This window comes from Talpa europaea, assembly GCF_964194135.1.
Source record: "Talpa europaea genome assembly, contig: HAP1_SCAFFOLD_83, whole genome shotgun sequence".
Taxonomy (NCBI): domain Eukaryota; kingdom Metazoa; phylum Chordata; class Mammalia; order Eulipotyphla; family Talpidae; genus Talpa; species Talpa europaea.
In genome coordinates, this window is record NW_028168035.1 from 124,211 (window position 1) to 135,229 (window position 11,019).

Sequence of the window (11,019 nt, forward strand, 5' to 3'; positions counted from 1 at the left end):
AAGGCCCCAAAGCCTGCCACAAGTCTAAAGCATCTTCCAGTGGGGACCCACAGAAAAGGGTCAGAAACAACCATACAAGCCCGGAAGGAAAAGAACAAAATCAACATCAAGATAAAAGCTGCCATGGTCACCTCGCCACGGGTCTCACCCACATCTGTGTCACCCAGTCCACGACCAAAAGACAAGTGCAATTTCTTCACGTGTCTCTCGGCTCTATGTGCCTCCTCCAGGTCTCCTGGCTCCATCCTGCTTCCTTCCTCAGTCTCTTCTGCAGCTTCTCTTCTCCCTGCTCAGCTCCACCCTCCCTTGGGTGGGGCAGGGAACCTCCCCCTTTCCTGGGGACCACCCTGTTACAATCCCCCCTTTTAATTTTTATTCCACCATATCTATGGGGGCACAGATCACATGGTATAATCTTAGGAGAAGGTCTTTTTTTCAGGGTTACAATGAGTGTAAGAGAAGCAACAATTAGTCAGCAGCATTGTCCATGAATGTCCAGTATGACAGTTTCATTACTTAAAAATAGTCCATTATCCAAGCCAAAAGAAAAAAAAAATCTGGAGCATTGGCTAAAACAAAATAGCAAATATATCAAAATCACAGGGAAAAAATGTTAAAATGGTTCAACTTATGCAAAAACAAATTCTCTCAACCTTGATCCCAAACTTTTTAACAGCATAGCAAAAGTTTGTAAATTAAATCTACTTTTAAACCATTTTTCCTATTTTTGCATAAAATCACAGGGTAGAAATAACTAACAACATTTTTTTTTTAAGCTGGCTTTGTTGAAATACTCCATATAGGATCAGAGCGAACCGTTGGCATCTGGTCGATGTAGGCTTCAGGTACAAAGTTGGTCTCATCAGACTCCACCTGGACTTTCCTCTTCTCGAGGGTACCAGGGCTTTTTCGTTGGCCAGGTTGTCCAGTCCTGCCAATGGAGGCAAGCTTCCTCACCTTCTTTGGAGGTCTCTGGAACCCTACAAACAAAGCAAACAGGTTCTCCTCTTCTTGGTTCAGCTCTTTTTCAACTTTCTGGAAGAACTCCACACAAAGCCACACAATCAAACTCACGTCCAATTTTTTTAGTTTAAGCAGACAAAATCCCTATGGAATTTATGCAAAAACAGACTCTGAGATAAGTAGCAAAAATTACTACCACTATTTGTATGCTGTGTTGGTATCAAGGGGAGAGAAAATGTGACAAGTGCCCTGGCGAGCTGGAGTCGGGACTTTATCACTTTGGGATTTAGGTTGGACTTTCTCTAACGACGTGACGTGCATGGGGAGTCCCGTGACGCTGTAGGTCACAGCCCTGGCGTGCTGTAATGCCTCCCTGCTGTTGCTGTCATGTTTTTTATGAGTCAGCTCTGAAAGATCTCCTTGGTCTTCCAGCTGCTTGAGTAATTCCCTGTGGTCTAAGATAGTTTTGCTTAAGCTGTGAGCCACCCTTACAAATAATGGTTCCATTCTGCCGCAGCACAGAAGATAACAAAGTGTTGTTTTTTCTTTCTTGGCGCGAGGGGAATGATACTGACAATAGTTACACTTGAGTGTGTGGCGGAGACATGGAGCTCGCGGTGTAGGAAGAGCGTCCTGATTTCGTTCAGGTCTGTGGAGCAGTTCCCCAGGTGAATTTATCCTCACCATATTTCGTGTTTTTGCTCCTGATACACTTATATTTCAAGTTACTTTCTTAATCGCTTCCTAGTTAAGGATTTTTAGAGAGTTAAGGATTTGAAATCTTATTCTCTAATATGTACTGAAGTTTTATATACTTTTTAAGTATGGTAATATATTTTCATAATTTTTTCTCCTTTAATGTCCTCTGCACTGGAGTGAAGGATTTGTATTCAACAAGGATTGCAGTCATGGAACATTGGGTTAGGGAAAGTATAGGGTGTGGGGGTGTGGAGGAGGGTGGGAGGGAGAGAGAAAGGGCTAGATAGAATGATCACCATTCGTTTTGATGGTTTAAAAGTTATATACTGGCATTATCTCAATAAGAACTCCATTGCCTTGTGACCTTTCTTTGTTTCTGGAGATGTGACTCTCATTTCGGTAAGGCATATCATATTGCTAAATCTGATGTCAAGATGAAAATCATTGCATGTGATTCAAGCCAATAAATGGCAGGGCACTTATCTAAATGTATTTGGTGGATGACTGCCTAGGAAGGCTCTGTGAGAGGTTTTTTGAAGATGAGCTCAAAGTACAGTGTTTATTTGATTGAGGTTCTTCCACCACACCACAGTCTTTTAAGTGACGTCTTGTTCTTCGTTCCCCTCCTTCAAAGGTATATGGATCTAATCTGTTCCAGACTGTTCCTCCATACTTTGTAGTGAGTTGTCAGATACTCACTGCAGTAGTTGATCACCTTTAATACGTCTTTCAAGAAAGGATGGCATTTGTGAAAAAGTTGTCTTATTTTTCTAGCAAGATAAACATTATTTATGCTATGCTATGGAAAATAAACCTTGATACTTATCTTTCTGTATAATATGGGAATAAATAATTCCACTAAAATAGAAATAGATGCTTTTTAAAGTGAGCTAGTATAAAAACATAGGTCATGGATATAATCTGAAAGGGTTCTAGCCAGTAGTTGGTTTCTGTTTTTGCAGAAACCCAGTGTGGCAATGAGAGATCACTTGTGTTGTTGAGAAATCATTGCACAAGAGTCTTTAATTAAAATTTGTGGGTTATTTTTCAAGTTAATTTCAGACTGTTGGAGAATAAACTACGTGTGAGATCAGGATTGTGAAATTAATGCTTCCATTTATGTGACCTTATGTGAACACTGAAGGCCTTCATTTTTCACTTTGACAAATGAGGGTAGAATAGAAATCTCTCAAACCCTATCTGATGTTATTAAATATGTCAAATTCTTTGCTTCTGTGGCTAGGCATAGTGAACTAAAGTAGCAAAGTGTTTCAGAAGGGGTTAGAGATACCTATTATCTAAATTGCTTTCCCTGCAATGCCCTTTTTATCCCCTTTCTCTTTGACCACTTTCATACCGGGGATCGAACCGGTGCTGCAGAGGCTGCGGGCAGCTTCACAGCCCAGCGCTCAACCACTGTGCCACTGAGGCCCTGCTTTTAAAGTTATTTTATGTTCCAGAGGTGATATGTCCTTCACTTTAACAGCACAAATAATGTAGGAAATGGATGGTATTTCTTGTTCAGCAATCAGAAAAATTCGTAATATTTTGTCTCCTCTTTGACTTTCGGGGTCCGAGCTAGGCACTCGCTCACACAGAATTTCCATCAGAGAAGATGAAAGATGCAGGTGCACTTTTACAGGGAACATTATCTGGTAGCCTGTTATTCGAATAACATTTTGAAAGACTGCATTAGAGAGACAATTAATATGGGGAGAAGGTAGAAAATGAGGGAGAAAGCCCAGGTTTGTTCATGTATTTGTATGATTTCATCAGTTGCCCATCTCAGACAATAAAATATTTCTTAAGAAGAAATAATTCAGTAAAAAGAGAAAAACTGAAAATAAAACCTTGACATATTGGTAAATTCAGGAATCTAGTTTGCAATCTCTCTCCCTCTCCATCTCTCTCCACCCTATGAGAGAGAAAGAGAGAATGGCTGTCACCGCTACTGGTAACATCTCATTAAATATTGTGTGTACTTACTGAGAACGTCTTGCATTCATTCAAATATCTGTTTCTTCAATAAACGACAAAAAAAAATAAATAAATCTTTACAGCTTCATCATTGCCTGCAGTTCAGTCTTGGCTCAAGATATAGTTGGCTTTAGGATTATATGGATGAATTGTGCATTAGTTTAACACCGGGATTATAGTTGTTTTTATTGTTGTTGTTGTTGTTGTCTTGGAGAGAGAAAAAATAGAAATATATTAAATTTCTTTCCATTCAGGGTCTTTTAAAATCCTTATCTTGATGATTTTACTCATCATCTCAGTGATGATAGTTATTATTTAGATGATTTGATAGTCACATGGGTTTACTCAACCTAAACCTTTGAGTGGATGAGAATCATTTTATTGGAACAACACAGCAACAGAGGAGGAAAAAAAGTGGCATCATTCGGATTTCTTTAAGAAAACCCCTGGGTGTTGGACAAAGCTGTACAAAACATTGTCCATCACCTGCTTTCACACCAAGCACAGGCGCTCGCTCCTTGGCTCTGTTTTGCTGTTGCTGATATAGTTGTGTGTTTCCCTGATGTAAGCCCGCCTCCATGTGTTTGTAGTGTCTGATAAACTGATTCTCCAAATACTTAGGGAACAGACTTTGAGTTTGAGGAACAATTTCCCTTTGGTTGCATTTGGTTGTGTCACATTCCTTTTCCTCCTCTGCCTTTCTAAAAGGTTGCTCTCCATAGAGAAATTGAATGGTTCCTGCATTTGGGATTTTGCTTCAGCACAGGCAGCTTGTGCTGAAGATCTGGAGAGCATGGCTGGAGTCCCCGGTGAGTGATGACCTTTGTTACAGTGAAAAGAGATGTGGGCTTTTTCTTATGAAATCCACCTAGAATGTCAGCTCACTTTATGGCTTTTCTACTTTGGAAAAGCTAAAAACCTTATGGTGAAACTTCAAATCTAAAAAATTGTTAAGATAATTAAGTGCCATTTGAATTTTAATTCAAAATCAGTTTCTTTTAAATACCCCCAAAATTGATGTTGATGCCAAGTTTTTTAGAAAAGAGAATAATCATGATTGATATCATAGTAGTGTACTTCTTTTTACACACTTTTTTCAAATTGCAAGTTACTGCATGTTAACACACATAGATACAACACACGATTATCACTCCCTTACACATTGCAGCCGCCTTCCCATCAGCACGCGCACAAGCATGCAGCTCCCTGTGTGGTGCTGAGGGCTCACATGACCTTGCTGGGTTCCATGTTGATTGGCAGGTTTCTCCTTGACAGGTATCACTTCGTAACATGTACATTTGAGTACCTGCCTTGAGTGTTTCTTCCTCAGCCCAGGGGCAGAGACTGCTGTTCACTTTCTTCATTGTTTTATGCTAAAAGCCTGGAAGAGTGTTTGCCACAATGCAAGTGCTTTAAAACAAATTGTGAAGTAAATGAATTGTGCACTTTTAACGCTGGGAATGTAAAACCAGGGCAAAGGCCTATTAGTATGGCTGTTAAAAAAGACAAGTACACCCTCACCCCAGGCCCCCGTGCTCCTCCCTTCTTCCCTCTGTTCTCTTTCCCTCCTCCTTCCCTGTAGTATGTCTCTGATTTTTAATTGTTTCTGTTTGGTTGTGTTTTGTACTGTTATTATTTTTTTACACTGATGACTTATTTGGTTCCCCTATATCCCTGCTATAAGTGAAACCATCCTTTATTTTTCTTTTTCCTTCTGGCTTATTTCACCGAGCATAATTGGTGAAGGAAATTCTATGGGGACTACACCTGAAAAGGAGGGGGGAGCAAATAATGTTTAAAAATGAACAATGATGTCTAAATTTTAAAAAAATAAATGTATTCTCACTAAAAAAAAAAAAAAAGGCAGAAGTGTTGCCAACCACCCCTCTGTAACCCACCTCTTTCTTCTAACAGAGGGCATTCTTTGAGTCTGTTCTTCCTACTGGGTTTAAAATGGCTAATGAAGGACATGGTTTTAGTAGCTCCTCCTGGTGAGTGACATCATTGCCAATCCCTGGCCTGCCTCTAGAGATGGTCTGGACAGGAAGAGTGTGTTTAGGGCATCATCCGTGCAGAGTGAGGAGAATGAGACCCTTAGCAGTCAGATTCCCTTGAGAAAATCTTGAACTTGAGAAGTCCAAAACCTTTTCCTTTTTAAAGAAAGAATTTATCCTTTTCCATTATCTATATAATAAGAGATCAAATTTTTATTCTTTATTGGTAAAAAAATAAAAAGTAAAATAGTTTTAAACCTACAATTACCAGGAATGTCACTTCCTTTCTTTACAGCATTAGGTAATACTTGTTTTTATTATCTGTATCTGTATATCTATAAATAAAACATATATCCATTATCATTTACGTCTCATTTAGGTATCAAATTTAACTGATAAAGAAAATCCAAACAGTTCAATTACTAGCCAGGAGATTGAATCAGCAATCAAACCCCTACCAAAAACAAAAGTCCAGCACCTGATGGCTTCAGTGGTTAATTTTTTTTTCAGATTTATTTATTTATAAAAGAACCGTGATATAGACCAGATGCACAGAAGGATGAGAGGATTTACCTAAGACAGAGTGGGGAGCAGAACAGGCAGATGACCAAAACACACTGCTGAGGGGAGAATCGGGTGAGACAGGAAAGGTCTGCTTCTCCATATGGGATTCTCCCCGGCTGGCCAGGATCGAAACGGTGCTGCTGAGGCCGTGGACGGCTTCACATCGTGGCGCTCAACCACCCGCACCACCCAGAAGGACCCTTCAGTGGTTAATTTTTCAAAATTTAAAAAGAATTATTGATAGCAACTTCAGTTCATCCGAATATATGATTAAGAAAGTGCATAGAAATGTCCTAGTATGGAGAATAAGTAATAATAATTTGAACCTTTACATAGTAATGCATATAGGAAGTACAATACACATAACATCCCACTGATAGTATATATAATGTAGAAAATTCTTAATTCCAGGCAGAAAGGCTAATGATAAGAGGGTAAAAAACAGAAAAAAAAAAAAAAACAATGGAAAGTTTTACCTTACACCCAATTTTTATAGTTTACAATACAGATGACAAGACTTCCTAATTTACTAAAATTATTTTAATGTAGGACTAATGAATTTTTCTCAGGATATTTTAAAGAACAGCTTGGAATGAGATTTCCAAATCAAGGAAACATGCCTTGTTTTCAGTTTATCAACTGTCCTTAATAGAGCATTTTTACCAGACTGCGTTGGGGCAGTCAAGAATTCTATCATTGAGGGCCTCCCCGGTGGCACAGCGGTTGAGCGCTGGGTTGAGAAGCTGCCCGCAGCCTCTGCGGCGCCGGTTCGATCCCCGGCTGTTCCCCGGCCACCGGAAGAGGGTCCCACATGGCACGCAGACCTCTCCTGCCGCCTGCTGCTCCCCTCAGCAGTGTACTTTTGTCCTTCTGCCTGCTCTGCTCCCCGCTCTGCCTCTGGTGAATTCTCTCACCCTCCCGAGCTTGATGTCTGACTGTACCCAGTGCATGTATAAACAAAAAACAAACAAGTAAATAAATAAACATGCCTCTATTAAAAAAAAAAAGAATTCTATCATTGAGCACTGATTTGTTAGTGATATTCCAACAAATCTTCAAAAAATGGATAAGAATACTGGAATAAACACTAGGCCATGAATAACCCCCAATACCATGACAAGAAACAAAATCTTAAAACATGTCCTAAAGATGTATGTGTTAGCTACAGATAAAACAGACGCTCCTATTATTGTTGACAGTGCACTTTGTAACACTGCGTAACCTAGCAAAAACAATGCCTCAATTGCTTTTTGTTTGCTGAGGGTTCAGAACTGGAAACATGCATATGAAATATGTGCACACAAATCAAAAGAAAACCCTATACAAATCACAAGATTCATCATGGATATGGAATCAAGGTTGATATGCCAGAATCCCATGAAACCTGTTATTCCTACAATCACAGACCCAATAGAAAAAGTGACCCACAAGGATCACAATGGGTGGGAAATTAACAATAAAGAAACAATGAACATAGCTATGGATGCAACAATGACACTTCGAATAGTGTTTTCTTAGATGGCAGAATATTGATCAAAATAGATAAATGCTGGGTTATACACCATTAGGGGAATCTCACACCTTTTGGCATAACTTTGTAATTGGAATAACATGTTCTTCTTACTGCGTGAAGAAGAAACACCTGTGGTCTTAATGAAGGCCTGGGAAGAAGTAATCTCATGTGATGATGAAATATTAATATTATATGTAAAAATTGGAATATGCAATAAAAAACCAGGAATGTTGTTTATAGATCTATCTCTGTCATTTACAGCTTAGATATTAGCTTCCATATACTGTATATATGCTTGTAACCAAAACTGAGTTAGATTTTGAATGACATAGTCACTGTTTTCAAAAGTGGTCAGACATTTCACCAATGTTTGCCTAGTGTCTTTATCCCAGTAGTCAACTGTTTCAGTCATGATAACCATCACTAAGGGGCCATATCTTAAAAATTCTCTTCATGGATGTTAAAATAGGGTGTGATATAAGAATCGTCACTTGCCAAATGTCCAAGACCTAAACCTTCCTGCACTTGGGAGCAGCCATGTATACTGAATGCGATGTACAGAAGGTATAAAACCACTATCATAAACTTGGACTTAGTGTTTGTGAGAAAGGGGCCAAAATAATCTCTAAAGAACAAGTTCATTGGATGGATGTTCGATTCTTCATCAGTTTGAAGAGAACTAAATGGTAGGCAGGAGCACCTTATCAGCGAGGAAGAATTTTGGTCCGGGGTACCCTCTGACTTTTGCAGCCAGTACAGAAAGGCCACTTCTCTCTTACCATCTTGGGCCATAAATGCGCCAAAACAGGTGATTTTATAAAAATAACAAAAGAGGAAGATTGTTCCCATATAAATGCAAAAGTAATGCACGGACTTAAAGGAGGTCATCAACCCTGTACAGAAGGCCAGGACATTTGTGAGAGTGGCGATGGTGATGGACACCGCCACGTGGGAGTAGATGTCAGACATTCTCTGTTGTATGCTGTCCATGATATAGGTCTTCTGCCAGGCAGAAATCATGATCAGAAGGTATGCCATGTAAAACAAAGGGACCTCTGTCCTAGCAGTCACCCCAAATTCAATTTTCCTAGAAAGTGATGTAAAGTAGACCACCTGTCATAAAAGTGCACGCAGGTCAATAACCTTTAATTCCAGTATTTGTGTATGTGTGATAAGATCTATCAAAATATTATAACTTATTGATTGAAACATGTTACAGTTTTGTAAAAGATTAAAATATGTGAATTATGATTTTAGAATAAAGGTAATAAAAAATGTTCCCCACCAATCCATGCCATGCTTTCTAAGATTTCTTTTGAAATCCAATGTTTGGGCCTCCATTGGTGGCACAGCGGTTGAATGGTGAGCCGCCAGGCGAAGGTCCCCCTGACGTGACAGACCTCTCCTGCCACACCCGCTGCTCCCCTCAGCGGTGTATTTCGTCAGTCTGCCTGTTCTGTTCCCTGCTGTGGCTCTGGTGAATTCTTTCACCCTCTGGGGCATCTGACTGGGGCCCAGTGTTTGTATAAATAAATAAATATATCTTTAAAAAGAAAAGCCAATGTTTACCATTCCTGAGTATAAAAATTCTCAATTTTCTCTAATACTGTGTAATCATTAATAACTGCCAAAATGTTGGCTTTTTCTAAATGACGAGATTACTAGCTTTTGCTATTTAAATTCAAAGTATAATTTCAGCAAGGCCTGGTATTCAGAGCCGTTTCCCAGTGGGTGTCTCTCACCAGGCCTGAACAAAAGTATTAGCACCTTTGCTCAACATCTGTGGTGCCTGGCAGGATGCTAGAAAATACTGGAGAAATCTGAGCTAGTTGTGTTTTTCAGAAACACCAGGGAACTTCAGCTAAAAGGTTTGTTTCTTATTCCAGTGACACCAGGCAAGTTTTTGGGGGCTCCAGATACAGCACAGATGTGAAGTGAGAGATTTCTGACTAGAAAACCCAAAGGAACCCTGAAGATCAATGTCTGCCCTGAACACGTCCACCCCTGGTGTGTAGAATGAGTGTTTCCCACTGGAATGTGACCCAGTATCTAGGCTGGTGGCTTCCCTTGGTGTCCCTTGAAGAAAGCTGGCTTAAGCTTCAAAGAGAGTGGAGCAGAGTCGGTTTCAAGTCAAGGCCTCCACCAAGTAGCCAGGTGTGGGCACATTCCTGGACAGGTCTTATCCCTCCCACCTTCCCCTTCCTCTAAACCCTGCCCAGGGCACCAGGATGTTCTTCAAGGCCAGACGCTTTTCAATGGCATGAATTTGGTCCAGGAACTCGAGCAGCCACTTCTGGTTGTGCTCGCTGTCCTCAGGATCCACGGTCTTCAGGTAGTACTGCAGCCACATGGCCTTGGCTTGCAGGAGTAACTGGCTTGTCCCTGCGCCAGGACCTAGGAGGGTTCCTCCCAAGAGGCCGGCCAAGTAGAGGGGCGCAGCGGAGGTGTTGTAAATAGGGAAAGTGATGCTTTTCAGGTCCATGTTGTTATTCTTCTGCCAGATGAACAGGAGTGGGTTGGAGGGCATGCAAGTGCTCTGGTACCTGGCACACACCTGAGGGTAGGACCTGGGTTCCATCTCCCTGGGGTGCGGTCAGTGTCTGCACTGCCTCGTCCAGTTGACTAATTTCTGAGAAGATGACTTGATCCAGCAGATTGGCAGTGTTGGAGACCACCAGGATGGAGGCGAAGGTGACCACGGCACTAGACCACAACGGGGAGAAGAGGGGCCACTCGTTGGTGGAGAAATGTGCCTACACGAAGCACCGCTCGGCTTTGCCCGGGCTGCCCAAAGGGCTGTCCTTCTCCTCCAGGCTCTCTTCCGTCTCCCTGGGAAGGTAAATCCACTCAGTGCCCAGGACAGCCATCAGCACCAGGGGAGCCTGCAGGAAGAGCCAGGGGTGCGAGCCCACAGCCAGCCCCGTCCTCTGGAAGCCCTGGGCGAGGGGCTGCTCCAGGCAGTTGGTGTGGCAGCGGGGCCTCCCAGGGGGTGGCTGCTGCCCCTGGGCTTCCTGGATGGGTGATTCCCCTCTCTCAGACGGCGGGCGGGGTGGGTCTGAGGAAGGCCCCGAAGCTCGGCTAGCGTCGGGCTCCTGGACACTAGGACCTGCTCTGGCTGCCCCACGAAGGCGGGCAGCTGCTGGGGCACAGACGCCGCCTCAGGATCTGCTCTGCTCTCAGACTCTGGCTCGGGCCAGTCCTCTGAGCCCTGCTCTGGCCTCTGAGCCCCTGAAGCCTCCTCTCGCTCAGACTCCCCTTGGGGTGCAACCTTGGAGGAATGGACACCCATTTCCTGAAGGACCCACCAGT

The 11,019-nt window shown here is 42.0% G+C and overlaps 1 pseudogene across 1 annotated transcript; it reads right to left on the reverse strand.

Annotated features, from left to right (window-relative positions):
• Positions 1 to 6,898: 6,898 nt before the first annotated feature.
• On the reverse strand, positions 6,899 to 10,192 carry LOC311187963 (patched domain-containing protein 3-like; annotated as a pseudogene). Its single transcript has 2 exons — positions 9,935 to 10,192; positions 6,899 to 8,823 (listed from the first exon to the last, which is right to left on the reverse strand). The product of its transcript is annotated as a patched domain-containing protein 3-like (transcript).
• Positions 10,193 to 11,019: the final 827 nt, after the last annotated feature.